Raw genomic sequence first — 24735 nt, 5'->3', positions numbered from 1 at the left:
GGGGCTAAGAGCAAAATTGAATCAGCCATGATAAAATGGCAGAGCAGACTCAGTGGGTCAGATGGCTTAATTCTGCTCCTATATCTTATTTTCTTATGTAAGAAAAGTACTCTATAAATAAGTTATTATTAATAATAATCCTCAATGCAACAAATGTTTGTGTCATCTATAAACTTATCCACCCTAACACATTTTCTACAAAATCATTTATATATCAGACCCTTGAAGGGATCTCCTGTACAATAAAATTAACTCTGGAGTTCACAATCTAATCATTATGTTCTTGCAATTTATTGTTACCTGCACAGAACTTCTTCAGTAGCTTATAAAACTTCACTCTGCATGGTAATTGTTTTAATGTATTCTAGCTCGGTGCACTGTGAAATGATTTGACTGGTTTGAAGTCAGCCTTTTCACTGTATCTTGCTACATGTGACAATAATTAACCGATGCCAATAGCAACATAGCACAAACAACAGTGGTTCCAGGACAAACCTGTGTGGAACACCACTCATCACCTACTTTCATCCAAAATAAGACTCATCTATCACTACCTTCTGCCAAGGTCAATTCATTAGCAAAATAATGTACATATGTCACTACATACTATCTTCAGATTTGTGTTCTTGTAGGCATTCACAGCAGAACAGAAATACAATAGAATCAATGAAAAACTACACAAATCAACTGACAATGTGCATAAAAAGACAAAACTGTGAAAACAAATAAATACTATTAACAAACAAATAAAAACTACTGACACAGAAGTTGTAGAGTCCTTCAAAGTTCGTCCATTGGTTGTGGAGTCAGTTCAGAATTGAGGTGAATGACGTTATCTATGCTGGTTCAGGAACCTGATGGCTGAAGAGTATTAATTGTTCCTGATCCTGGTGAAGTGTGACCTAAGGCTCCTGTACTTTCCTCCTGATGACTGCCGCAAGAAGAGAGCATGGCCTTGATGATGGGGGTCTAAAACTGGTTTCTATGAGCAAACACGAGGAAATCTGCAGATGCCGGAAATTAAAGCAACACACACAAAAAGCTGGTGGAACGCAGCAGGTCAGGCAGCATCTATAGGAAGAAGCACTGTCTACGTTTTGGGCCCGAAATGTTGGCAGTGCTTCTTCCTATAGATGCTGCCTGGCCTGCTGCATTCCACCAGCATTTTGTGTGTGTTGCTTCTATGAGCAAGTCAATTTTGTATCCAATCAGCCAAGTCTCCATGCACCCTAATTTTCTGGATCATACAAAGGTCAAATGATTCTGTCTGATACAAAATTAGACACCTAATGTGTTCATGAATTTTAAGAGCTTGTTTGTTATGCCCAAAGACAAGCCTTAGCAAGATCGAAGAAGCAGGAACCTGATGCAAAGGATCAACTTATAATGCATGAATTGGAGAGACAGCGTAAAGTAGCCGGGAAGTAGTAAATCAGGGTTCCAGGAAAGACTTACTCATCAGCAATCAGAACCTTTAGTTGACCCCGTAAAATGGAGCAATATTTCAACTTAACCATTAGCATTTCAGAAACTGCTAATAAAATCGAGTAAAGAGTGCCTAAAGTTTAAAAAAGAAAATTTTACCAGAGGAATAGAAAACTTGCCCTGGGTGTCTCAGACAATCCTTCAGACAAAATTTATGGATGGGATTATCTGGGCGTTATTATATTGCTATACAGATATTTTCACATTTTTGAATATCAAAAGCTCTGCAAGGATGGTAAAGAACTTTGGAAAGCTCAGAAGGAACTATGGAAATGCTGGACTATCTTTCCAGCTGGTCATAAACCCCAGAAAGAGAACACTCAGTCCAACTGCTCCATGCTGTGCATGAGGCTGCTGACATCTCACTTTACCCTGCCCCTGCTTCTGTTCTACTTCATACTGCCTTGTAATACAACATCTCTTCAGTCCTACCTACACTTCAACGGCAGCACTTTGCACATTCTTTCTATACTCTTGGTATTAGGCTGTAACCCAAATTGCTCATTGGTTGTAAACTCAGTCGTCACTTTATTTGGTACAAGAGTGAAACCGGGTCTGGTCTTCTGCTTTGTTGTACATACACTTCAACACTTGACATATTGTGCATTCAGAGATGCTCTTTGTACGCCACTGTTGTGTGGTGATTTGAGTTACCGTCACCTTCCTGTCAGCTTCAACCAGTCTGGCCATTTTCCTCTGACCTCTCTCATTAACAAGGCGTTTTCACCCACAGAACTGCCACTCACTGGATTTTTTTTTTTTTGTTTTACACACCATTCTCTGTAAACTCTAGAGACACGTATTTGAAAAATCCCAGGAGATCATCAGTTTCTGAAATACTCAAACCACCCTGTCTGGCACCAATAATCATTCCACGGTCAAAGTCAGATCACATTTCTTTCCTGCTTTGATGTTTGGTCTGAACAACAAATGGACCTCTTGACCATGTCTGCATTGAGTTACTGCTATATGATTGGCTAATTAGATATTAGCATCAACAAACAGATAGACAGGTGCACCTGATAAAGTGTCCAGTGTGTGAATACTGGTGGCTATTGTACTTTTATTATCTTTCCACAGGTGGGATCATTTTTTTTGCACCTGGTATTTCTCCCGTTACACCCTCTTTCCCCACCACCCATATCTTATATGGATAGCAGGGTGGAAATACATCTCTACCAAAAGGGGTGCAAGGCGCTCCTTCCCTCCGCTAGCCTGCAGGTCACCCTTGGGCAAGGTGTAGCATCTGTTCAGCCTCCTGGTCAGGGTCATGTGACCCCACGGGAGCAGATGGAGTGTATCACAAGTCCTGGTTATGTGACCACTGATGCCAAGTAGACAATCTCTGAAGAGTATTGATAATGGCCAGAGTCACCCGTCTTGTAAGGACACTGCCCAGAAGAAGGCAACGGCAAACCATTTCTGTAGAAAAAATTGCCAAGAACAATCATGGTCAAAGACCAAGTTCGCCTATGTCATAAGGCACGGCGCATAATGAATGAATGAAATAACCATTATCTTACAGACCTCAGTCAGAATACCTCCTCTTTCTGAGGAAATAACTTGCACTATCCTTCCCTCAGTACAATCACTAGAAAAGTACAGATCTGACTCTGCAGTACAAATGCACCTTACAAAATCTGATCCTAGTCTTTTCCTTACAGAATATGAAGAGGCCAGGGAACGGCTGAGTCCTGGGCTAGATGTTCTGCTCACTTAAGGAAGGTGAAGCACCTTCCATAGCCTCTCCTTTCCAGGCATAATGATCACCACAAGACCACTGTTTGGCCTGCCAGAAGAGGAGGTCATTTGTATGTGGCCTGTCCTACTCTACTGTGCCCATACAACGCCTTCACATAGCGTCCCTGTTCTGCTGTTCTTACTGAGTTTGCAATGTTATGGTGCGACTCAGTGTCCAGCAGTATAACTAGGCGGGCAGGCTGGACTCATCAGACTTGGTTGGCAGAAAGCCCAGGAGAAGAACAACTCCGATTCCAAACCTGGGTAGATTGAACTCGTTAGCCTTGCTAGGCATTCACCCTGCCTAAAGAGAGGAATCGGTCCACGCACACCACTCCTCACTATAAATCTACACAGCGCAGGCAGAAAGAAAGGTCCTACAGCGATGGAGAGTGGCAAAACAACAGGTGTTAGATGACACTGGAAGTTGCAGTCTCAACTCTGCACATAGGCGGCACAGACCCACGGGTCTTCTGTCTGTTGACCTGAGGCAAACCTCTGAGTGACCCAGCAGCCCTCTTCAGGGACAGCACACTTGGCACCTGATGGAGGTTGGTTCGCTGTGACCAACAGGCATCTCACTCAAGCAGTCAGAAAAATAAATCAAAGTCAACATATCTCAAATGTATGCACAAAGCAGGACGCTAAAGAAGGTGACCAATCCCAAAGACCCTCAGCACTTGTGGCACGAGAACCAGCTCGGCTGGACATTGATATCGCTGCTATAAGCGAAGTACGTTTTGCAGATCAAGGATCTTTGATAGAGCCATGGTGCAGGCTACACTCTCTTCTGGTCAGGCAGAAACAATAATGAGAACAGACCCTCAGGGGTGAGCTTCATGATCAAAAACACCATCATCAATAAGCTTCAAAGCCTACCAGTTGGACACTCAGATTGACTTATGTCCCTGCGATTCCTGCTGCAAGACAACCAATTAGTTACCCTTGTAAGCATTTATGCTCCCACACTGCTGTCAAAGAGATGTTCAAATGGGAGCTGAAGTCCCTCCTACTGGAAACATATAAGCAGGCAAGATCAATGTCCTAGTTGACTTCAGTGCTAGGATGGGTAGAGGTGCCAAGGTTTGGCTGGGAGTGTTAGGCCATCATGATGTCGGAAACTGCAATGACAATGGGAGGATGCTACTGGTGCTCTGCACAGAATTAGGCCTGGTTATAACAAACATGCTGTTTCAACAGAAAGCCAGCTTCAAGATGACCTGGAGACACCCCCGATCGAAACACCAGCACTTCCGGGACTACAGCCTAGTGTCGGGCATTCTACACTCCAGGGTCATACCGAGCCCAGACTGTTATACGGATCACAGATAGATGAGAGCAAAAATCAGACTGGCTATCAGGTCAGCAATAAGGACAAGGAGGCCTCAGTTGAATAGACTCCAGGTGAATAAGCTCTTTGGCCTCTGAGATGTGTTCCAGGTCAAGCTAAGAGAGATACTGGACAGCAAAGGCACCCCAAGTGCAGACTCTGACACAGGAAAGAAATGGGAGCACCTGAAGACTGCCATCCAAAACTGACCAAGGCCTTTGATATAGTCAGCCGCAATGGTCTCTGGAAGATTCTGTCGAAGCTCAGCTGTCCCCTGAAATTCCTCACCACCCTGCAGCAGCTCCAAGAAGGCCAAAGCAGTCAGGTTAAACGCAACGGTGATCTGTCTGACCCACTCCCCGTCAGTACCACCATGAAACAAGGCTGTGTTTTGTCACCAATGCTCTTTGCCATGTTTTTCAGCATGGTGCAACAGAGGGTGAAGGAGACCACCATGAGGAGCATCCACATTTGGTTCCACACTGTCGTAAGTATCTTCAAGCTCTGCCCCCTTCTTACCTGAACAAAAACCATGCAAGAGCCCATCCTCAAGCTATTATATGTGCATGACTGTGCACTCCTCACACACACAGAGGATGTGCTACAGGCTGCAGTCACAGTTTGCCAAGGATGCAAGGGCTTTTGGGTTAATGGTCAGTCTGAAGAAAACAATGATCCTCCATGAGAAACCCTGTCATGGCCTTTACAACCCAACATGGATTACTATTGACGACCACCCTCTCACCATGCATGGGCAGTTCACCTATCTGGGCAGCATCATCTCCAACAACACTATGGCAGTAAGGGGCATTGACAATTGACTCACCAGAGCCAGCAGTGCCTTCGGGCACCTCCAGAAACATGTGTGGAAGAACCACCAGCTGCATCGGTCCACAAAAATCCAGGAGTACAGGGCTGCTGTTGTCACAACACTGCTATACAACTCCAAAGCCTGGTTCTTGTACCGCAGGCAAATCCAGTTGCTTGAGCGCTTCCATCAGTGCTAACCCTGCTGCATCATGGGTATCAGCTAGAAGGACTGTGTCTCCAACAATGAGATCCTAGAGAAGGCTCAACTTTCGAGCATTGAAGCCAATTTGCAGCTCAGGCAACTCCGCTGGTGAGGTCATGTGTCTTGCATGGACAGCTCTAGGTTGTCAAGGGAGATTGTGGTGCCTTGCTCAAGAGGTACGGAGACCAACATAAGCAAAGGCACTTTCAGACAATATTGAGGTCAGTGAGTGGCAGCAGTTGGCTTGTGACAAAGACCACTGGAGAACACTGATCTACGGAGAATTTTGAGGAATCCAGAAGAGCAACTGCTGAAGAGAAGAGATACAGGAAGGATCCTAACACCCAAGTGCCCGCATCCCAGCTGTTCCCATGTCTCTACTGCTGCAGAGTTTGCAGATCCAGAAGTGACCTCTACAGTCATCAATGTTTGTAACATCACTCCTGAAGACTCTTCTTCCCTCCCAATCTTCACAAGCGAAGAACCAGCCATCATCATTTTGAAGAGGCCATTCAGCCCATCAAGTCTATGAGAATTTTGGGTCTTTTCCATCATTTATTTCACCTTAAGGAAGCACTGTGGCACAGCTAGAAGAGCCACTGCCTTACAGTTCAAACATGTCAGGTTCATTCCTGACCTTGGATACTGTCTGGGTGGTGGTTACACTTTCTCTCAGTGTTCACCTGGGTTTCCTCCAGGTGCCCAGGTCACAAACATGTGAGTGTGGTAGAATAATTGTCCCTGTAAATTGGTGAGTAGATGAGTAGTGGAATCTGCAGGGGGAGCTGACAGGAACGTGGGGAAAACACAAAATTCGAAAGTCGAGTTTATTGTCTTGTGCACAAGTGCATTAATGGACAGGTGCAATGAAAAGTGTTTGTTACTGAACCACACCTGTGGGATGTGACATAGCATCATAGAAGCTGCAAAAAAAACATAAATTAGACTTAAATGCAGAAGGAGGTTACTCAGTCCAACATATCAGCTTATGAATCAGATGCTCAGTGTATTCAAGCATCAGGTGTATCTGCTGAGCCCATGATGTACCTAACTCAACAAGTCATAGTGGCATACAGACTTTGGCCCACTATACCCATACTCCCTGTTGTACCTACCTATATAATCTCATTTACCTGCCTTGGATTCATAAACCTCTATAGGGGGCAATTCTAAATGAGGAAGTATATCACAAGGCCAAAGCATAGACTCTGTTTTCCCAGAATTTGGTTATCAAGAATGAAAGAGCATAGGTTTACGGTGAGAGGGGAAAAGTTTAAGAAGAACTTGAGGGGTAACTTTTTACACAAAGAATGGTATTTATATCTGATCAGCTGCAGAAGGAATGGTTGAGACAGGTATAATAACAATTGGACAGTTACATGGATTGGAAAGATTTAAAAGGTTACAGACCAAACTCTGGGCCTAGCTGCGATGGGCATTTTGGTTGGCATAGACCAGCTGAGCTGAAGGCCTCTTTCCATGCTGTGGGACTCTATGACTATGACTCTGACATACAGCTTGAGTTGGAAGTTTTCCAGAAGTGAATTGTAAGCTGACCTTGCTGACAGCTTAAAATGATGTTAAATATAATTTAAAAATAATGTTTTGGAATGGGACATGGTAGTGCCATAATGTAACAATTACATCTCTACTATATTCAGGGTGAACCTTGAATATATTACAAAAGGAAACTCCCTAAGTAATTGTTTAAGTATCCCATGGGTAGAGAAGTTTTAAATGCTCCATGGATATTAGCTGCACACTTTGGAGAAGTATTGTTTGTGCAGGCAATCAAAATCCATCATCACCAATTAAGGTTTCTTTAATTAATCAAGCAGACTGAATCTGACAGAACCTTTCATCAGTCAGAAACCCAGGCACAAAAGTTACTTTGAGCTTTTGTACTAACACCCTGGCAACTGCTGTCAACCCTGTGACAACCAGAGAGTGTCTAACTTTCGAGGTGAAAAAGTTTTCTTTGAATAAACTCTGCACTGCTTATGCATCTTTTATAATTGTGTTTGATTACGGGCTGTCAAACAATCATTTCCCTCAATGGGCTCAATGATTAAGCAGTCCCCTCCAGCCACAGTGCACCGTTTATGGTCATTTACTAATTTGTTATTACATTGCTCTACACCAGGGGTTCCCAACCTGAGGTCCACGGACCCTTTGGTTCATGGCGTAAAAATGGTTAGGAGCCCCTTCTCTACACAAACCACTTCACCTCATTAGATAAAATAGAAATGGGAGTGAATTATTTGGCCACAGGTGCCATTGCTGTCAGTCTGCAAGACCAAGGCCAGTCATTTACCTCAGTGCCACTCTCTTCAAATAGCTCCATATTTTTATTCTCTCATTGTCTGAATTTTATTGAGTTACAAACGTTCTCTAGACTCTGAGTGAAAAAAGAATTCCTTCTTCTCATCTCAGTCTTGAATGTACAATGACTTATATTGAGGTAATGACTGCTTCTAGAAACATCGAGAAAACTATTGTCCCTGCATGTAACTATTGGAAATAAGATCATAAGACCATAAGATATAGGAGCAGAATTAGGCCATTTGGCCCATCAGGTCTGCTCTGCCATTTCATCATGGCTGACCTTTTTTTTCCTCTCCACAGCCCCACTCCCCAGCCTTCTCCACATAACCTTAGATGCCATGGCCGTCAAAAATATATCAATCTCTGCCTTAAATACCCCCAATGACCCAGCCGCCACAGCTGGCTGTGATAACAAATTCCACAAATCTACCACCCTCTGGCTAAAGAAATTTCTCCACTTCTTGGTTTTAAATGGATGCCCCGCTATCCTGAGGTTGTGCCCTCTTGTCCTAGATTCCCCCACCATGGGAAGCATCATTTCCACATCTATTCTGCCTAGAATTTATAACATTTGAAAGGTTTCAATGAGCTCCCCCCCACTTCATCCTACTAAATTCCAGTGAGAACAGGCCCAGAGCCATCGAACATTCCTCATATGATAATCCTTTCGTTCCAGGAATCATCATTGTGAATCTCTTCTGAACCCTCTCCAATGCCAGCACATCTTTTCTTGGATAAGCAGTCCAAAACTGTTCACCATACTGAAGGTGAGGCCTCACCAGTGCCTTATAGAGGCTCAGCATCACAGCCCTGCTGTTATCTACTTGGAATATAATAACTCGGACAATGTGTAGCTTGTGTGGTTGATGCTTGGGTTAAGTTATTCACCAATCTTAGCAATCCATTTGCAAATGTTTCATCACCATACAAGGAGACATCATCAGTGTGCTGTTCACTTGTGATGTGTCCTCCGAATGCTTGGCCTGAATATACTTACCAATCAGTTGATTGGTTGTCATTATGGAAACTCAATTGTGAAGTAGCATTCGGAGGACTCACCACAACTGAACAGAAAACTGATGATTTCTCCTCATATGGTGATTAAATGTCTGTAAATAGGTTGTCACGATTGGAGAACAACTCCACCTAACCTGCATAAAATGCCTCAAGTTCTGTGTGGAGTTTGTGCATTTCAATGAGATCATCAATAGTTCTTCTAAACTCAAAAAAATATATAGGTCCAATCTATGCAACAAACTTTGTCATCTCAAGAAATAAACTGCTGAAAGAATTCAAAGGCACAAACAGTAACTGTGGAGGGAAATGGACAGTTCAAGTTTCAGATCAAGATCCTTCATCTAGATCCAGTTCAGCTGAAGAGTCTCGACTCAATTTATCGACTGTCCATTTCCCTCCAAAGATGTCGTTGATCCACTAGTCAGATCAGATACATCTTCTCACCGATCATCCAGGAAATCTTTTATTTCCCATGATTATGCTACTCAGAGGGTAGCAGGCCTCCATCAGATGTTTTAGTTGACCAGATTGGTTCTTGGGATGGAGTCACAAGAGACAGCAGATGCTAGGAACTGAAGCAAGCAATAAACTGCAGGAGGAACTCACACAAAACGTTGGAGGAACTCAGCAGGCCAGGCAGCATCTGTGGGAGAAGGGAAGTAAACAGTCAGCATTTTATGTCAAGACCCTTCATTAGCACTGGAAAGAAAGGAAGAAGTCAGAATAAGAAGGTGGAGGAGGAAACATAGAAACATAGAAAACCTACAGCACAATACGGGCCCTTCGGCCCTCAAAGCTGTGCTGAACATGTCCCTACCTTAGAAATTACCTGGGGTAACTCATAGTCCTCTATTTTTCTGAGTTCCATGTACCTATGCAGGAGTCTCTTAAAAGACCCTATTGTGTCCACCTCCACCACCGTTGCTGGCAGCCCATTCCACGCACTCACTACTCTGCATAAAAAACTTGCCCCTGACATCTCCTCTGTATCTACTTCCAAGCACCTTAAAACTGTGCCCTCTCATGCTCGCCATTTCAAATCCTCCAACTGTCCACACAATCAATACCTCCAATCATCTTATACACCTCTATCAGGTCACCTCTCATCCTTCGTCAATCCAAGGAAAAAAGGCCAAGTTCACTCAACCTACTCTCATAAGGCATGCTCCCCAATCCAGGCAACATCCTTGTAAATCTCCTCTGCACCCTTTCTATGGTTTCCACATCCTTCCTATAGTGAGGTGAACAGAACTGTCACAATACCCCAAGTGGGGTTTGACCAGGATCCTATATAGCTGCAACATTACTTCTCGGCTCCTAAACTCAATCCCACAATTGATGAAGCCAATGCAACATATGCCTTCTTAGCCACAGAGTCAACCTGTGCAGCAGCTTTGAGTGTCCTATGGACTCGGACCACAAGATCCCTCTGATCCTCCACAATGTGAAGAGTCTGATCATTAATACTATATTCTGTCAACATATTTGACCTACCAAAATGAACCACCTCACACTTATCTGGTTTGAACTCTATCTGCCACTTCTCAGCCCAGTTTTGGATCCTATCAGTATCCCACTGTAACCTCTGACAACCCTCCACACTATCCACAACACCTCCTCCAACCTTTGTGTCATCAGCAAGTTTACTAACCTATCCCTCCACTTCTTCATCCAGGTCATTTATAAAAATCACAAAGATTAGGGGTCCCAGAACAGATCCCTGAGGCACACCACTGGTCACCAACCTCCATGCAGAATATGACCCATCTACAAACACTCTTTGCCTTCTGTGGACAAGCCAATTCTGGATCCACAAAGCAATATCCCTTTGAATCCCATGCCTTCTTACTTTCCCCATAAGCCTTGAATGGGGTACCTTATCAAATGCCTTGCTGAAATCCATCTACTGCTCTACTGTCATCAATGTGTTTAGTCACATCCTCAAAAAATGTAATCAGGCTCGTAAGGCCCAACCTGCCTTTGACAAAGCCATTCTGACTAATCCTAATCATATTATTCCTCTCCAAATGTTCATAAATCCTGCTTCTCAGCATCTTCTCCATCAACTTACCTACCGCTGACGTAAGACTCACTGGTCTATAACTTCCTGGGCTATCATCTCTCCCTTTCTTGAATAATGGAACAACATCCGCAACCCTCCAATCCTCCAAGACCTCTCCTGTGCCCATTGATGATGCAAAGATCATTGCCAGAGGCTCAGCAATCTCCTCTCTCACCTCCCACAGTAGCCTGGGATACATCTCGTCCGGTACCAGTGACTTATTCAACTTGATGCTTTCCAAAAGCTCCCACACATCCTCTTTTTTAATATCTACATGCTCAAGCTTTTCAGTCTGCTGTAAGTTATCCCTACAATCGCCAAGATCCTTTTCCGTAGTGAATATTAAAGCAAAGTACTCACTAAGTACCTCTGCTATCTCCTCCAGTTTCATACACACTTTTCCACTGTCACACTTGATTGGTCCTATTCTCTCATATCTTATCCTCTTGCTCTTCACACACTTGTAGAATGCCTTGGGGTTTTCCTTAATTCTGTCCGCCAAGGACTTCTCATGGCCCCTTCTGGCTCTCCTAATTTCATTATTAAGCTCCTTCCTGCTAGTCTTATAATCTTCTAGATCTCTACCATTACCTAGTTATCATGCCCTACAGGATTTGTCCTTCATGTTGCCCTGAACATCTGCCTGAACCCATGAAGACTACAGCTTACAAAATCTTACAGTGAATACACAGTAGAACTGTTCTGAGTCAGGACTAACTGTGGTGCAAAGATCAACAAATAAACTCTACAGTGTGGGAGTTACTGCTTATAATAATAATGATGTGGCACTATGAGCTCTTGTTTTAACGTGGGTTTAAAACCTAGGTTCTAGGCCATAGCCTTCAAAATAACTACTTAGCAGAAATGAAGTATTGAATGGCTTGCTCAGTGATTATAGCATCACATTATGAATGAGGACGAAATGAAACTTTTATGGGATGATCTGTAACAAGATGTATCTAGTCCAATTTCCCTGTGGGCAGGAATTCAACAGAAAATTAGTGGAAAGACGTCAAAACACCTCCACAGTATTTCTTATCCACGGTTTAGTGGATGTGGAGAGAATGTTTCCAATAGTGAGACAGTCTATGACCAGAGGACACAGCTTCAGACTAGAAAGATGTTCCTTTAGAACAGAGAATTTATTTAGCCATAGGATGGTGAATCTGTGGAATTCATTGCCACAGATGGCTGTGGAGGCTAATTCATTGGGTGTATTTAAAGCTGATGTTGATAGGTTCTTGATTAGTAAGGGTGTCAAAGCTTACGAGGAGAAGTCAGGAAAATGGGGTTGAGAGGGAAAATAAACCAGTCATGATTGAATATCAGAGCAGACTCAATGGGCCAAATGGCCTAATTCTACTCTATGTCTTATTGTCTTTAAGCATAAAAATACAGGTACAAATTAATTCAATTCCTCACCTATCCGTCTGGAAGGAGGTACAGAAGCCTGAAAGCACACACAATCTGTCCGTGAGCTCCCTGTCGATTGCCGCCGTATGCTCCAGTATTTGTTTTTTTAAGTTTTAAGTTCTCCTGCACGAGAGCCAACAGCTGCCCATCGTTTAAGTTTTTCTAGTCTGTAACTACACAAACGCACACTTCCACGGCGAGATTCGACACCAAACATGTCACTTGTTTTCGGTAGATGTGTCCTGCACATGCGCAGGAGGAGGAGATTCGCCGAAACCTCCGTTTCAGTGTGGATAGAGATATTTTCAAAAACGCATAGTGTGGACGCCTATCGTTTTTATGCGAAACTGGCGTTTTCAAAATTATCCGATCTTGTATGGATGTAGCCTTAGTTGTTGACTATATAGCCAGGAGATTGAATACACATGTCTTCTTCTGTGCATAAATCAAACATTATATTCATATTGTACGTGTTTAAAGTATTTGCAGTCACTTTCAATTGAAGACTCAGCCACAGGAGACTGGACTGGTGATTTCTGAGGAAAAATTAATCCAGCATAGGTCTCATGTAGCTAACACCAATTGTGCATTTGATGACACCATCATTGTTTATTCAATTCAGCACTTCCTTTCTGAATGAAATTGGATCAAAAGTTCACAGATTGTGACTTTAAATTTTTACTCACATTCAAAGAAGAACATAGAACATAGACCAATACAGCAAAGGAATAGGCCCTCCACTCCAAAATGTCTGTGATGACCACGCTGTTGAATTAAACTAATTCTTCTCTGCCTGTACACAATCCATATCCTTCCATTCCTCATATATTCATGTGTCTATTGTAAATCTCTTAAGTATCTCTATAGTATCTGCTTCCACCACCTCCACTGGCAGCTCATTCTAAGCACATACCATTCTCAGTGTAAAAAAAATGCCCTGGACGTCTCCTTTAAACTTTCACCCTCTAATCTTAAATGCATGTCTTCTCGTACCTGACACATCTACTCTGGGAGAAAACTTCTGTCTTACCTATCTATGCTTCTCATAATCTTATAAAGTTTTATCAGTTCTCCCCTCAGCCTTTGGGAGAACAATCCAAGTTATTGTTAATGTCTTCCAATCCAGACAGCATCCCAGGCAGTAAACCTCTTCTGCACCAGTTCCAAGGTCTGCACGGCCTTCCTCTAACTCATATATGTCAAACTCAAGGCCCACGGGCCAAATCCGGCCCGCGGTGGAATTATCTTTGGCCCGCGAGATAATATCTAATTACTATTAAAGCTGGCCCCAGTAATCGAAGCGCCTATGGCGTATGATATGGCTAATGCTGAGTTTATTCAGGTACCAGGTTTTCAGGGTTTTTAGTGTTTATTCGGCAGTCTTCTTCATAAGAAACGGAATTTGTAAAGTGAAACACTTTGTGGTTATAGCAGAGACTGAGACACATGAGAGCAGGCTGAAAAAACGGAGGCAACGAAAGCTGCATTCGCACGCGTCTGACTGATCCGGCCAGCATGAAGCTGCATTTTGCTCAATCCGGCCCGTGACCTAAAATGAGTTTGACACCCCTGCTCTAACTGAACAAACAGACTTGCACACAACACACCAAAGGCTGCCTAACCAGAGTTTTATATTGCTGCAACATGGCTTCCTCACTCTTCTAGTCAGTACTCCAACCAAGCCTACCATACATCTTCTTTATCACCCTATCTACTTACATGTCCACATTCAGTGAACTGTGGACTTAAGAGCTGACAACTCCTCAATGCATCACAAAGCTAGCCATGCAGCAGGTTGGGAATTTGTTTTAGTTGATGTTCTTTTCACGACAGTTAACACTGACCGTGTCCACTGCACTTCTGAAGCAGGAAATGACCTGGTCTGCAACGGCTCAGAGGCATGACACATGGGACACGATTGTGCTGCTCTACAGGGCAGGTGAAGAGATTAGTGAACCAACCAGCTCTGTTTTCTTCCCCTCCCTCTCCATTTTCCATCATCTCCATGTTGTGTATTGAATACTTCAGTAATATTTGAGGAACACTGTAAATATATTGTTTGCCTAAGCATTCTTTCTTTAAACAATTAATTATGGGTAATATATAAAAATGTGGGAATGGCATACGTCATCTCGCCACTACATCACAAGCGTGCGACTCACAAAAGGTAAAATGAACTAAAAACATATTTTTCCAGCTCTGTGGTTTTCTTAGATAAGCTTTATGTTTTGTAATACAAAACTTAACAGTGATGACAAGTAAGTTTTAAAACAAACTGTGTTGCCTTTAAGGCATTCGTTTAGTTTATTATATTTTCACTTTAGTAATTCGTTTGTAATTATTTTCTAGTTAAAGTTAAGGTTGTTGAAAGTAAATTCATTGTCTGTGATGTATCACGGCATGCGATGATGTCACACCCGGTTTTGCCGCGTCTTGTGGGAAAATACCGGTTTGGAGAAATGGGAAGGAGGGGGCTTGTGTGTGCAGGATCAGCACGAGAAAAGTTTTCTTTCTACGCACTAAGAAACATCATATAAGCAACGCTGTAAGTTCATAAGATAATCGATATGTTGAAGTAAAAAAGTTAATGCTGATTCTGTTAAAAGTAATGACGGTTGATAAAGTTTATGTTCTTTGTTATTGAAAGAGTTGCTGGATAGTTTGTGTTGAAGTGTATTTAAAGCCAGTTGATGGCATAGGTAGATGCTGACTGTATGTTGTACTTTAATGTAATATAGTTTGTAGTTTTACTTTTGCAAGTATTTATGATGTAAATGTGATGTCAAGAAGGAAACAAATACTGTATATATTTTGTATTGTTTTATCAATAGTTTTCATCATACGTTAATGTGGAAGAGTGAACAGTAAACAGTTAATCTTACTGGGATCGTGCCTCATTGACTACAGTTTACCTTGGTGTTTAGTTCAGAGTTCTTACACCTGAATGAGAACACTACACAAACCCAAGAAAACTACTCATGTTGAAGCTCAGCAAGATGTTCGAATTAAGAAAAGTACCCAGTGAGATGTTCAAGTTAAATAAATGCAGCACATTTTTTTCTTCACAAGGGAGGAGAGAAACAGTTGTTATAAAAGGCAGAAATGGGCAATATTCACGGATTCATAAACAGCGAGTACCAGATGTTTAGAATAATTTTTAAAAAAGCAGAAATAGCTGGCCACATCAGAAAGATAAACACATTCAATTGCACAATATGTAACTGGCTCAGGCTTTGTCTAATTAATTCGTGCAAAGCCTTACTCTGAATTTTACTCTGGCCCCTCATCTTTTTCTCCAGTCTTGATGAAGGGTTTCAGCCTGAAATATCGACTGTACTTTTTTTCATAGATGTTGCCTGGCCTGCTGAGTTCCTCCAGCATTTTGTGTGTGTTGAGTGAAGTGAGAAGTATTTTGAAGTAAATGAAATGATCAATGAGAGACGAGTGCCACTTTTAATGAGTGTAACAAATGGGAAAGCATAGAGTTTGCTTTGAAGTTCAACTGCTCCAACCAAACCAGCTGAAGTGAGCTTTGTTGATATCATTAAAGTAATGCAGGAACATTTAGAACCAAAACTATTGCTGACGCTTTAGCTTTCATAAATAGGATCAAATGGAAGGAGGTTCTATTTCAGTGCATGTGGCTGAATTAAATAAATTGTCCGAGCATTGCTAGTTTGTAGAATCTTACAAGTAAGTATACTTGATTCCAATAGACGCACAAGTTGCAATTCAAGGAGCAGTTGAAATTGCTGTATCAAGGAAACATCAGGTGGAGATGCAATTGAAGAATGGGAATAAGTGTAAACAAAATTGTAATGCCTACATAGAAACCTACCTGGCTGAACAAATTGTGTTACCATTCTGGCAGGGGTTTACATACACCAGACCAAAGCAGGTTTAACGGTGAAACTAATGGAAAATACAACAAAGTAGGACACATACAAAGAGCATGTTGGGCAGACAAAAATAAATGGATTGCACAAAGTGAAGTAAAAGATATAAAGTCAGGTTGCAGTTTCAAAAAGAGCACAAATTAGCATGCTGTTGATGAAAAATCTGATAGGGATGAGAGTGACACAGGATTGTGTAGCTTTAAGATTTACAATGTGAAAACTAACAATTGAGAAGCAATATGACTTTCACCAGAAGTGAACAGCAAATAAATTAAAATGGAATTGGACACTGGCTCGGCTGGTTCAGTCATTCCACAAGATGAGTTTAAATGGCACTTCAAAGATACTGAACTGAAGGCTGCAGATTTCCAACTAAGAACTTCTACTGGGGAAAAAGGTAACTCCCTTATAAATGACATTTGTAACAGTGAAATACAACAACCAACGAACTACAAAGGAGGGCCAGTATTGAGGGATTGTGGTTGCCTGAGACAACTACACATTGGTTGGAGAGCCATCTACCATTTTCATGCTCGCAAAAGAGTCAACTGAAAGCAAATTAAGAAAGGTACTGGATGATGTCACAGCAGAGTTCAAGGATGCCACAGGAAAACAAACATATTAAAGGTAAAAGAGTGTTAAATGAAAATGCCACACACAAGTTTGGCAAAGTCCATCCAGTTCCAAATACATTCCATGATAAAGAAGCCATTGAGCTGGATTGCATGGAGGCTGAAAGAATTCTTCAAAGGTTGAATGGAGCCCATGGGTAATGCCAGTGGCCCCAGGAGCCAAGAAGAATGGGTCTGTCAAGATCTGTGATGATTTTATGTTCAATATCAACCCAGTGCCTAAAGTTCATCAATACCTTCTGCCCAGGATAGAGGATATCTTTGCAAACCTTTCTGAAGGGAAACAATTCAGCAAAGTGGACTTAGCTGAAGCCTACCTACAGATGGAGATAGAAGAAGAGTCCAAAGTGTTTCTCATCATAAACGCTCACAAAGGGCTTTATCACTATAATAGGCTTATTTTTTTGGAGTAGCATCTGCACTTGCGCTCTGGCAGAAAGCTATGGAATCAAGGCTCTCATTGTTACCTGGATGAAATCACTGTTACAGGTGATGATGAGAAGGAACATCTCTGAAATTTCAAGATAGTGTTAAAAAGATCAGAAAATCACAGGCTTAGAGCACAATGCAACAAGAGTGAATTATTTCAACTAAGCAGCTCTTCCTGTGGTCACACCATTGATGCACAAGTCTTACACATGTGTGCTGAGAAGTTCAAGCAGTGGTGGATGTCCCAAGGCCAAAAAACATGTCACAGTAAGTCCATTTTAAGATTTGTCAATTACTATAACAAGTTCCTGACAGACTTGACTACTGTGCACTTGCCCTTGAACTCATTACGACAGATCTGGAAGAAATCAATATGAGGTGGCTTTCCAAAAGTCAAAAGAAATGGTGATGGCAGAGATTGTATTCACACATTATGATTCACATCAGCCTGTTGAGTTTGCCTGTGACACCTCGCCTTATGGTTTAGATGTAGTCATCTCACATGTTATATGTGATGGAAGTGAATATCCCATAGACTTGGCATCATGTTGCCTTACTACTACAGAGAGAAATTACGCACAAATTGATGGGGAGGCCTTGATTTGGGGTATAAGATGTTTCAACCAGTACATGTATGAGAGAGCGTTTACCGTCATTACTGATCATCAACCACTTCTGTCCATTCTCAATCCACAGAAGGACAGCATGAATGCAGAGATGGGGTCTGTTTCTTGGAGAACACAACTACAAGATCAAATTCATGAAGATAAGTGATCAAGGAAATGTTGATGGATTGTCCCATCTTACCCTTGGAAGAGGAAACATCTGAAAAATTTACTAAAGAGGACACACCTCTTGATGTGTCATCCCTAATGCAAATCTTCCTAATGAAAATCTCCCTGCGGTGGCAGAGATGATCCAATAGGAAACCAGAAAAGACCCCATTCTGTCTCAGATCTACCTGGCCACCTAAAATGGCTGGAATACGCAGCAGAAATCAGAATCAGGTTTAATTTCATTGGCATATCTCATGAAATTTGCAGCAGCAGTACAATGTAAGTCATGCAAAAATAAAAATAAAAAAAGGTAGTGAGGTAGTGTTCAAGGGTTCATTGTCCATTCAGTAATCAGACGACAGAGGGGAAGAAGCTGCTGCTGAATCATTGATTGAGAGTTGTTGTACCATCCAAGCTGAGAACTACAGTGTTGGAGGAGCTATATGCCGGACATCTAGGTGTGGTTAAAATGCAAACATTGGCTCGAAGCTTTGTCTGGTGGTCTTGATCAAGCAGCTTGCCACTCACTGTACTGATGCCAACATCTCCAGAAGATGCCAATAACAGTGTGTCCACCCCTAGGAAGGGCCTCCATTGCCCTGGCAGAGGATTCATGTGGATTTTACCAGACCATCTATGGGCACAAATTCCTTGGTAGTAGTTGATGCAGCTCCAAAGTGGCCAGAGGTGTCCTCAGTAGATTCCACTACAGCCTTGCAATCTGTTGATGTGTTGAGAAGTACTCTTCAAGGTCTGGTGTTCCAAAACACTTCACCAGTGACTATTAACCACTGTTTGTTGTTGAACAGCTTCAGTCATTCCTGATAATGAATGAAATAAGATATATTACATCTTCACTATAACACCCAGCTACAAATGACTTGGAGGAAAGGTTTGTCCAGAGTCTAAGGAACGTACTGCAAGCAATGTCAGCAGAGTACACTACACTGACACTGAAACAGAAAGTCATGAATTTCCTCCTTGCATAACATAATGCATCACACTCCACAGTCAACAGCTCACCAGCTATGCTGTTCTGGGGTCATCCATTGCATCTAGGCATGGATCTCCTCTAACCCAATCTCAAAAGAGTGTGCAGAACAAACAGCTGAGACAAACTGAGGGCTCCTCAAACAAAGAGGTTTAATGTTTTACTCCTGGACAAGCAGTCCTGGCAATGGACTACAGAGGTGATCAAAAGTGGGTACTTGGAAAGATTAAGAACAGAATTGGACCACTCTCCTACTCAGCTGAGATTGTGTCTGATGTCTTCTGGAGACAAAATGTTGATCAGCCAAGAGCCGAGTGAATTGTTAGAGAGGAAATGCGTCTGGAGCTGTCAGGACCACTTCCTGCAGTCTCAGGGTCAACTCCTACAACCAGCACTGAGGAGTCCTCAGGACCTGAGATTCTTTCACAGCCACAAATCACATCTGCCCATCAGAGCGACCTCCTTGTCAGGAAAATCATTATCTCACAAGAGTAAGAAATCCTCCACAGCCATGAAAGCTTAAGGCTTGAATGGGACAATTTAAAATTTACTATGCTGTGGCTGTCTATATAAGATGACAAGAGAGCAATACGTTACATATTTGAGTTGAGATACATATTTGAGTTCTCTATTAAGTTGGAGTTTATAGCCAAGTAGGGAGGATGCTGCATATTTAATACTTCAGTAATATTTGTGTATTGTTGTGATTATATTGTTTGACTAAGCATTCTTTGTTGTTTAAAAAATTAATTGTGGTTTATATGTAAAAGTATGTGAATGGCAATTATCATCATGCCCCCATGTCATAAGGGCACACTTCACTAAAAGTAAAACAAGCCAAGGATGTGTTAGTCCCAGCTCTATAGTTTTCTTTTGATTAGTTCTAAGTTTTGGGGTTACAAAACACTCCATGGCAATGGGTTTGGTTGCCATGGACTAGACATGTACTGAGTTAACTTAATTCCCAGAAGGCATTGCAGGAACAATCCAGCAGCAAGCTCTATGAGCAGTCCAATCATTAGTGTCCAAGCTGCATTTTATTGCTCCAAATTAAAGGGAAACATGAAAATGCTGTCTTAAAGCCAGGGTCTTAAGATTTTGGCGATCTTCAGTTGGGTACTAGGGAAATTATATTGCTTCATCTCTGCCTTAAATGGTCAATGCGTTATTTTAAAACCATGAACTGTAATTCTTGAATTTTCCATAAAAGGAAACATCCTCTTCACATCTTCAAGACCTTTCAGAACCTTACTTATTTTCCCACTCACTTAGTTTTCTGGATGTCATTGACAAATGTCTATCTTGCCAACCTTTCTCCAATAAGGCAAAATCCCTTTCAAGCACCAATCTTGTAAAGGAAGGAATGGGAAATCACTTTTGCTACTCTCCCTTTATTAAATAACTGTCTAGAGAAGTGTGGGATAAAGTATTTGGAGAAGGCAAACAAAAAAAGTGAATACCTAATTTAAGAATTCTAGTGAGATCCAGGAGTGTATGCTCACCTTGAAATTATCAGGTCAGGAAGGAAAATGATAGTTAAGAAAGCGGATGATATACTTAATTTTATTAGTCAAGTTCTAACATATAAGGGCAGGAAGGTCATGTTAGAACTATACAAAACATTAGATAAACACAGCTAGAAAATTATGTACAGTTCTAGTCACCACATTACATGGAAATCAGATATATCCTTAAAGATGGCACAGACTGGTGCATCAAGATAGTGCAATGGTTAGCGCAATACTTTACAGTACCAGCAACCGGGGTTCATTTCTTGCCGCTAAGCTATCCCCCAAGCTATCAGACTCCTCAACACCCAGAACCTGGACTGACACCTTACTGCCCTATTGTCCTGTTTATTATTTATTGTAATGCCTGCACTGTTTTGTGCACTTTATGCAGTCCTGTGTAGGTCTGTAGTCTAGTGTAGTTGTTTTTTTTTTTCTCTCTGTTTTTTTTTACGTAATTCAGTCTAGTTTTTGTACTGTGTCATGTAACACCATGGTCCTGAAAAACATTGTCTCAATTTTACTGTGTACTGTACCAGCAGTTATGGTTGAAATGACAATAAAAGTGACTTGACTTGACTTGGCTATCTGTAAGGAGACTGTACGTTCTCACCATGACGTGACTGTGTGGGTTCTTCTGGGAGCTTCGGTTTCCTTCCACAGACCAAAGACATACTGGTTGGAAGGTTAATTGGTTAGTAGGTTAATTGTAAACAGTGGCCCAGTGATTAAGCTACGGATAAATCGGGGGGGGGGGGGGGAGTGGTTGCTAGGTGATGCAACTCAAAGGGCCTGAAGGGCTTATTCCACAATACTGCTCAATAATAAATAAATAAATTTACAAGAATATTGCTGGTTCTGTAGGGTTTTAGTTTTGAGAAGAGTATATTTAATCTGAAGTTTTATCTTTTGGAACAAGTGAAATAGAAAGGAGAAGAAATCAACGTGTAAAAATTCACGAGAGCTCGAAACAGTCAGGCTGCATGAGAGGTGAATAATTAAGGTCAGCTGAGATGAAAATAATTAGGGGACATGACATAATCAAGTATTAAAAGGAAGGAATTTTTTCACTCACCATGTAGAGTGCTCTGGAGAAATATTTGTAGGGCAAACACTCCAACAGACTATATATGTAAACTCAGTGTCATTCTATGAGGGCAAATCAGACAATCTCTAGGCTTTCTTTGAGCATCGGTGTGCCCACTTGTTTGATTGTGGCTTCTGGATCACCAATGGTTTCATTCTGTGTGGTCCAGCTGCCTCTCTTTATCGCTACCAAACCTAGATTATAGAGAGTATGGGGATTACTCAGGGAACTCTGAGCAGATCTGGCATATCTCGACATATTAAGTATCCTTGACCCCAAGGAACAGCCAAAGAAGGGGAAGACCTCAACTGATAACTCAGTCTAAATTGCACATTTAGGGGGACCGCTGCTGGGTAGTGTTTCGCAGTATAAAATGCTGTCAAAGATGTGATATAACCCAGGCTCGGAAAGCTTATCTGAATGCAGGCTCATTTATCTGAATGCAGGCTCATTGAACCCTTTGGATGAAGACCGATGGTGCTGGCAAAAAATGGAATTTGCCCTTGGCTCAAAAAACATCTGATGGATCCAAAAGGAAGTGCCAAACTTCATCTCCTGCAAGTATAGAATATTGTCATAAGCAAGGTATAAAAGAGATTATACTAGCGGATATTGAATTTTGAAAGAGGATACCTGAATCTGACCAAAAAAAATGCACCTCGCAGAATTAAAATATGTGGTTTAAAATTGATATCCATGAGATTAAATTTCACTTTCAGAATTACTTGCAACAAAGTTTTAATGAAGAATAATCTAAAACTAATGAATAATATGTTTTGGATGTATTAGATGTGCACATTACAACTGTTACACCCCCCTCGTGATTTTCTGACTAATGATCAGAAATTACTGGGTGAAGGTGCAGAATTTTCTTAGCATTTGCCAGGAATTTTTCACATATAAAACGCAGCTTTGGAATTCTTATACTCCTATGTAAGATTTTTCATTTTAGAGAGCTTCCTACAACATAAAATCCTCTGAACATTTAAGTTTGATAATATACGACCATATGACCATAAGACAAAGGACCAGAATTAGGCATTTAGCCTATTGAGTCTGCTCCGCCATTCTATCATGGCTAATTTACAATCCCTTTCAAGCCCATTTTCCTTCCTTCTCCTCACACCCTTTGATGCCCTTACTAATCAGGAACTTACAACCTCTACTTTAAAAATACCCGGTGACTTTGCCTCCATAACCATCTGTGCCAACAAATTTTGCACTTTCACTATCCTCAAGCAAAAGAAGTTCCGCCTCATCTCTGTTCTAAAGGTCATCCTTCAATTCTGATGCTGTGTCCTCTAGTATTCTATAGGAAACATCTCCCCACATTCCCTCTACCAAAGCCTTTCAAAATTCAATAAGTTTCAATGAAATCCCACCTCATTCATCTAAACTCCCAGAGCCATTAAAAGCTCCTCACTTGCTAAACTTTTTAGTCCTAGAATCACTCTCGTAAACCTCGTCTGGACCCTCTCCAATACCAACACATCCTTTCTTAGATGCTTGGATTTTCAGGAGGCTGCTTAACAAGTTATGAGCCCATGGTATTACAGGAAAGATTCTAGCATGGATAAGGCAGTGGCTAATTAGCAGGAGACAAAAAGTGGGATTAAAAGGAGCCTTTTCTGTTTGACTGTGGGTGACTAGTGGTGTTCCACAGGGGTCTGCGTTGGAAGTAATTCTTTTTCCAGTATATTTCAATGACTTGGATCATGGGATTGATGGCTTTGTTGCAAAGTTTTCAGATGATATGAAGATAATGGAGGGGCAGGTAGTTTTGAGGAAGTAGAGAGGCTAGAACAGGACTTTGTCAGATTAGGAGAAAGTGCAAAGAAATAACAGATGGAATATAGTGTCGGGAAGTGTATGGTCGTGCACTTTGCTAGAAGAAATGAAAATTCTGACTATTTTCTAAATGGAGAAAAAATATAAAAAACTGAGGCACAAAGGGACTTGGAGTCCTTGTGCAGGATTCCCTAAAGGTTAATTTCCAAGTTGAGTCTGTGGTGAGGAAGGCAAATGCAATGTTAGCATTCATTTCAAGGGGACTAGAATATAAAGACAAGGATGTAAAGTTGAGACTTTATAAAGCACTGGTGAGGCCTCACTTGGAGTATTGTGAGCAGTTTGGGGCTCCTTACCTCAGAATGGATGTGCTGAAACTGGAGAGGGTTCAAAGGATGTTCCAGGTTCCAGGGTTGAATGGCTTGTCATATGAATAGTGTTTGATGGCTCTTACATTAACTAGACTTCAGAAGAATGAGGGCTGACTTAATTGAAACCTATCGAAAGGTAAAAGACCTTGATAGAGTGGATGGGGAGAGGATGTTTCCTATGGTGGGTAAGTCAGACCAGAGGACACAGCCTCAGTACAGAGGGACGTCCTTTCGGAATGGAAATGAGGAAGAATTTTTTTTTGCCAGAGAGTGGTGAATCTGTGGAAACCTTTGCCATTGGCAACTGTGGAGGCCAAGTCTTGATGTTTATGTAAGGCAGAGATTGATAGATTCTTGATTGTTCAGGGCATGAAGAAATATGGGGAGAAGGCAGGAGATAGAACATAGAAATCCACAGTACATTACAGGCCCCTCAGCCTACAACATTGTGCTGACCATGTAACCTACTCTAAACACTGCCTAGAATTTCCCTAGCACTTAGCCCTCTGTTTTTCTAAGCTCCATGTACATACCTAAAGAGGCTCTTAAAAGACCCTATTGTATCCACTTCCACCACCACTACTGACAGTGCATTCCATGCACCCACCACCCTCTGTGTGAAAAACTTACCCCTGACATCCCCTCAGTACCATTTTCCAAGCACCTTAAAACTATGCCCTTTTGGATTAGCCATTTCAGCCCTGGGAAAAAGCCTCTGGCTAACCACATGATCAGTGCCCCTCATCATCTTATACACCTCTATCAGATCACCTCTCAGCCTCTATTGCTCCAAGGAGAAAAGGCCAAGTTCAAAGTTCACTCAACCTATTCTCATAAGGTACACTCTCCAATCCAGGCAACATCCTTGTAAAT

This window comes from Hemitrygon akajei, chromosome 6 (genome assembly GCF_048418815.1).
Source record: "Hemitrygon akajei chromosome 6, sHemAka1.3, whole genome shotgun sequence".
In the NCBI taxonomy this organism is placed as follows: domain Eukaryota; kingdom Metazoa; phylum Chordata; class Chondrichthyes; order Myliobatiformes; family Dasyatidae; genus Hemitrygon; species Hemitrygon akajei.
This window is presented reverse-complemented; position numbering follows the sequence as displayed.